We start from the raw sequence: 6,019 nt of genomic DNA, 5'->3' as shown, positions 1-6,019 counted from the left end.
GACTTGCAGGGTCTCCCAGCAGTCCTAACCGAGGCTCCCCAGGCTTTCTTGCTTTAGAGTTTTGGGTTTGGTTGGGTTTGGTTTGAAGTTTTATTTTAATCACCGGTGTTCATCACAACAAGTGCACTCCTTAATCCCCATCGCCTATTTGACCCATCCCCACACCCCCCTCCCTTCTGGTAACCATCAGTTTGTTCTCTACAGTGAAGAGTCTGTTTTCTGGGGGGCGCCTGGGGGGCTCAGTCGTTAAGCATCTGCCTTCGGCTCAGGTCATGATCCCAGGGTCCTGGGATGGGGCTCCCTGCTCGGCTTCCTGCTCAGCTCCCTGCTGGGGGCGGGGGGAAGCCTGCTTCTCCCTCTCTCACTCCCCCTGCTTGTGTTACCTCTCTCACTATGTCTCTGTCAAATAAATAAATAAGATCTTAAAAAAAAGGGGGGGGGTCTGTTTTCTGGTTTGCCTCTCTCTCTTTCCCTTTGCCCACTTGTTTTGTTTCTTAAATTCCATATATGAATGAAATCATTTGGTATTTGTCTTTCCCTGACTGACTTGCTGAGCGTTATACTCTCTAGCTCAATCCATGTGGCAAGATTTCATTCTTTTTTATGGCTAACATTCCATCACGCGCGCGTGCACACACACACACACACATACGCATATGTACATATATATGAATGTATATATAGTCACATCTTCTTTATCCATTCATCAATCAATGGACACTTGGGCTGCTTCCATATCTTGGTTAATAATGCCGCTATAAACATTGGGATGCGTGTATCCCTTTGAATTAGTGTTTTTGTATTCTTTGTAGTATGATTGCTGGATCATAGGGTAGTTCTATTTTTTTAGCTTTTTGAGGAATCTCCATCCTGTTTTCCACAGTGGCTACACCAGTTTGCATTCCCACCAACAGTGCATGAGAATTCCTTTTTCTCCACATCCTCACCAACACTTGTTTCTTATGTTTTTTATTTCAGCCATTACGCCAGGTGTAAGGTGATATCTCACTGTAGTTTTGATTTGCATTTCCCTGATGATAAGTAATGATGAACATCTTTTCATGTTTCTCTTGACCATTTGTACATCTTCTTTTTTTTAAGATTTTATTTATTTATTTAGAGAGCACAAGCAGGGGCAGGACAGAGGGAGAGGGAATATCTCTAGCAGGCTCCATGCTGAGCATGGAGCGTGACACAGGGCTCTATCTCATGACTCTGAGATCATGACCTGAGTCAAAACCAAGAGTTGGATGGAGCCCCACAGGTGCCCCCCATATCTGTATGTCTTCTTTGAAGAAATATCTGTTCATGTCTTCTGCCCGTTTTTAATTGGATTATTTGTCTTTTTGGTGTTGAGTTGTGTAAGTTCTTTATATATTTTGGATACTAACCTTTTATCAGAAATGTCATTTGCAAATATCTTCTCCAATTCATTAGGTTGTCTTTTAGTTTTATTGATTGTTTCCTTTGCTGTGCAGAAGCTTTTTATCTTGATGAAGTCCCAAAAGTTCATTTTACTTTTGTTTCCCTTGCATCATGGGACCTACCTAGAAAAATGTTGCTAAGGCCGATGTCAGAGAAGTTACCGCCTGTGCTCCCTTCTAGGATTTTTATGGTCTCAGGTCTCATATTTAGGTCTTTAATCCATTTTGAATTTCTTGTCTTAGAGATTTTGAGGGGTGGCAAACCATTGCCTATGAGCTCTGCTGACCCAGAAACTCTTCTCCAAGGTTACATCCAAGGGTCAAGTTGGAGCAGACTTAGGGAATGGGTAGAACATGCATTTTTCCAATCAGGAGAGAGTCCACCTTTGGAAGAGTCATCCACTCAGGTAATCTTTATTAATAATCCCCTTTTATGTGTCCCGCACATTAGAAAAAAGAAAAAGACACAGAAATTGCTTTGTGATGGACTTTCAGAGTGCCATGAACTTCTTGATCATAGGTTTATGGATGAATTTTTTTTTGTACCTGATATGTATAACATTCTCTGCTAGTTCTTGCCAACAGGTCAAAAGAATAATGGAATTAATAATAGCCACCATCAGAGGGGTGCCAGGCACTATGCTAAGAGCTTTATGTGCATTATCGCATAGCTCCTATTCTCAAGGAGCTTTAATCTAGTGGAGAAGGCAAAATATTTACAGTGTCTGCCACATCCCGAGTGAGAAATGCAGGCAACCACACTAGGAGAGTCAGAGAAGGGATCTTCAGTTCTGTTCTTTCCCATCAGAGCTAGAGGGTTGAAGTGTCCTGGAGCGTTGGCTAGCATCTCTTGTAGCCTGTTGATTTGTGATTCTGTGTGGCATTATTATACTTGGAACGTCCATCCTAAGAAAACAAGAGGGACGCCTGGGTGGCTCAGTCGGTTAAGTGTCTGCCTTCAGCTCAGGTCATGATCCCAGCGTCTCGGGATCGAGTCCCGTGTCAGGTGTCCTGCTCAGCGGGGAGCCTGTTTCTCCCTCTGACCCTCACCCCACTTACGCACTTGCTCTCTCTCTCTCTTTCTCTCAAATAAATAAATAAATAAACCTTTTAAAAAACAAACAAAAAAACAAGAGCAAGTCCTTCCTGCTCCAAACACCAAGCAAATTCTTTGTTCCCTAAAATATTCATTCATAGTGGTAATAATGATGATATTAATGATAAAACTAAACAAAAATCAAATGAAAGAGAACAAAGGCTCACTTCCAGGCCTTTTTCTTCTCGCGGTATGCATTTTCTATTCACCTGTGTGTACCCACCTTTGTGTCTACCTATATGCCGATAACTCCTGGATTATAATCTCTAGCGCCAACATTCTCTCTCAAGATCTTCCCAAGAAGATCCAGACTTATATTTTTCACTGTCTGCGGGTCAGTCAACTCCTCCCAGAGTGGCTGCAACACCATGTAGCCTAAACTGAATTCTTATCCTTTGTCCCAGCCGGTTTCTCCCCTTGTTCGGCTATCACTGTTAATGGCCATTTCTGCTGACTCTAACGCAGAAATATTTATTTTCTTTTTTAAAAAAGATTTTTGTTTATTTATTTTAGAGAGAGGGTGTGTGTGCAGGTGAGCAGCATGGGGGCGGGGGGGAGCTCAGGGGGCAGAGGGAGAGGGAGAGAAAACTCCAGCAGACTTCCCACTGAGTGTGGAGCCTGACACGGGGCTCGATCTCACGACCCTGAGATCACACGCTGAGCTGAAATCAAGAGTCGGAGGCTTGGTCGCCTGGGTGGCTCAGTTGGTTAAGCAACTGCTTTCGGCTCAGGTCATGATCCCAGAGTCCCCGGATCGAGTCCCACGTCGGGCTCCCTGCTCGGCGGGGAGTCTGCTTCGTCCTCTGACCCTATCCCCTCTCATGTGTTCTCTCTCTCTCATTCTCTCTCTGTCAAATAAATAAATAAAATCTTTAAAAAAAAAAAAAAAAGATTCGGACGCTTAATGGACTGAGCCACCCAGGCACCCGAACTTGGAAATGTTTCTTGAATCCAAACCTACTCTTTATCCTTTCTGCGACTGCCCTGGGTCTAGATTCATCCACTCACGTCTGGACCTTTTCAGTAGCCACCTTAAACCGGGCTGTCTCTGATGTTGAGTCCACCCAGCAGCCATGGGCAGCTTTCTAAAATATATATTGGATGGTCTCATCCCCTGCTTAAAAGCCCTTTCATGGCTTGCTGTGGCCTTTCTTACCTTAAAATCAGATTCAACAGGTTTGTGGGGTCCTCAGAGGTCCCTAAGGACAGCTTGGTGGGCCTCCAGGCACTCCATCCCCTCCTTATCCCAAGCGATTCCACTTGTAAATGTTTTATACATTAAGGATCTTCACAGAATTTATTTTGAGGAAGGCAGCTGCTACCCCTCGAAAAAATCCTTAGAAAACCAAGGGTTTTGATGGCTATGTGGAGACAAGCCAGTTTGTTGGCAAATAGCACCAACAGCTCTCCCTCTCGTCTTGAGCAAGCTGAAAGGACCTAAGACTTCCAGGTCAAATCAATGCTGCTCTGCCCCTGAAAACAGCACTTTTTCATGCCAGCAAGACTGTACCCTGACTGCATAGCTCAGGATCGGACCCCCTCCCATGCAGGCTGCTTGAGGCAGAGGGCATCAGGGTACTTCCTCTGGAACGCAACCGATGATGCATCCAGCCCTGCCCTAGCCAAGCACATCCCTCCTGGGGATGCTGAGAATTTGGGGGACTATGTGCTTTTTCTTTGAGCCTGTTCCATGTGTTGTGGAGTCTGTACCCATCTCCTGCTCAACTGTATAACAAAGCCAAGTTTAGTGTCAAGCAGGACACCAGCATTTCCGCGGAGACCTGAGGTGAAAGCAAGGAGCTGGGCACTTCTCAACTGGAGAAGAAAGTCCAGGTGCCTCATGCATCTGCATCCAGGCAGTCCAGCCCCTGAAGACCACCACTCACATCCAACTGGTCACCCATTTCTGCTGACTCTAACTCAGAAATATTTCTTTTCTTTTTTTAAAAAGATTTTTATTTATTTATTTTAGAGAGAGGTGTGTGTGTGCAGGTGAGCAGGGTGGGGGGGAGCTCAGGGGGCAGAGGGAGAGGGAGAGAAAACTCCAGCAGTGCCTACCGCCTCTCTTCATTGTTACCTTCCATAGTTCAGCATGTGTCTACAAGTGGGTTTCATCCAGTCTTTTTTTTTTTTTTTTGAAAGAGAACTTTTATTAATTTTATGTCCAGAAAATTCAACATGTACACTCAGCCCAGTTTGGTGGCCAATTCTTTAGCCTTTGTCTTTTCCAACTTGCCAATGCGAGCCACCGACTTTGGACCCAGGACGTTGCCTCTCCAGTGATGGTGGATCTCATTATATCCGCCATTGTAATTGGTCCTGATACCTTCCACCAGCTTAGCCAGAGCTCCCCTGTCTTCCGAGTTAACCTGTGTGAAGGCAACAGCGATGCAGGTCTTCCTGTGGACCAGACGCCCCAGCCTGGCCTTCCCCTTGATAATGCAATAGGCAGCCCCCATCTCATGACACAGGGCGGGCAGGAAGACAACCAGCTCAGTGGGATCCACGTCATGTGCAATCACTACCAGCTGCGTCTTCTTGTTTTCCCACCAAGGTGGTGACAGTATTAACCCCAGCTCAAAAGACAGGCGGCTTCTTAGCCCAGGCCAACAATATTGGCTTCTTCTCTTGCTCTGTCTCTGGGCTACTTTAGGCATTTGAGTAGCTGTTTGGTGGTCCAAGTCCTAGGTGAACTGGTTAATCCCGGGAGGCACTTCTAGACGTTTATAGGGAATAACCCTTTACTGCTGCAGCCAGATGTAGCGGGGCCATTTGTCAAATGAGGTCCCTTTTGGGCTGGATGTCCTTCCTGTCTGATGCCAAGATTCTTGGGCCTTTTCTCAGACACGGGACTGACCATCTTCTTGGCCTCCCGCTTCTTTACAACAGCAGGGGCTGGGGCCACCTTCTTCCTCTTCGCCTTCTTTCCTTTTTGCATCTTGGGAGAGAGTGGGTTTCATCCAGTCCGATCTGCTCACAATTTCCCTAAACACAGAACAAATGTTCCCCACTCTATACTCCCTGTACAGTAGGGTCGTACAAGTAAGACCTCCCTTACTTGCAATGGTCTCTCCTCTGCCTACCCCAACCCTCCCCATCCCCAAGGCTTGGGCACCCCTCTTCTGGGAAGCCTCCCCAGCGAGATCTCCACCTGTGGTGTTTTCCACTCTGCTTCAGGTTCTCCGCCCAGGCGACAGCCCGACCATCTGGCCCTTTACCTCGATGGCTGGGCCTGGCCAAGCAGTGAGCTAGGGCCTCCCCCACTTCTCCCGGCCCCAGCACATGACAGGGAGGGGATTTCCTTTGGGGCCTTAACTGGGAATTACTCTCTTGCCCCTCGTCAGGTGGCTGCTGGGGGAGAGTCTTCAGTAGTTTCATTTCCCTCGTTTGGAATGTGGTTTTTAAGAACAAAAAATCAAAAACGGAAAGAGGAGAGGCCACCACCCACATTGGAACCACTCAACCCCTCATGATGCCAGTCCTGGAAGAGCTTCGGGGT

General features: G+C 46.5%; 1 pseudogene; it reads right to left on the bottom strand.

The window, feature by feature from the left end:
- Positions 1–4,551: 4,551 nt before the first annotated feature.
- On the bottom strand, positions 4,552–5,565 carry LOC135362178 (large ribosomal subunit protein eL8-like; annotated as a pseudogene).
- Between the last annotated feature and the right edge of the window lie 454 nt (positions 5,566–6,019).

The sequence above is a fragment of the Mirounga angustirostris genome, unplaced genomic scaffold, assembly GCF_029215605.1.
Source record: "Mirounga angustirostris isolate CCGP_5_RB_7025 unplaced genomic scaffold, mMirAng1.0.hap1 SCAF_1, whole genome shotgun sequence".
In the NCBI taxonomy this organism is placed as follows: Eukaryota; Metazoa; Chordata; class Mammalia; order Carnivora; family Phocidae; genus Mirounga; species Mirounga angustirostris.
This window is presented reverse-complemented; position numbering and strand designations above follow the sequence as displayed.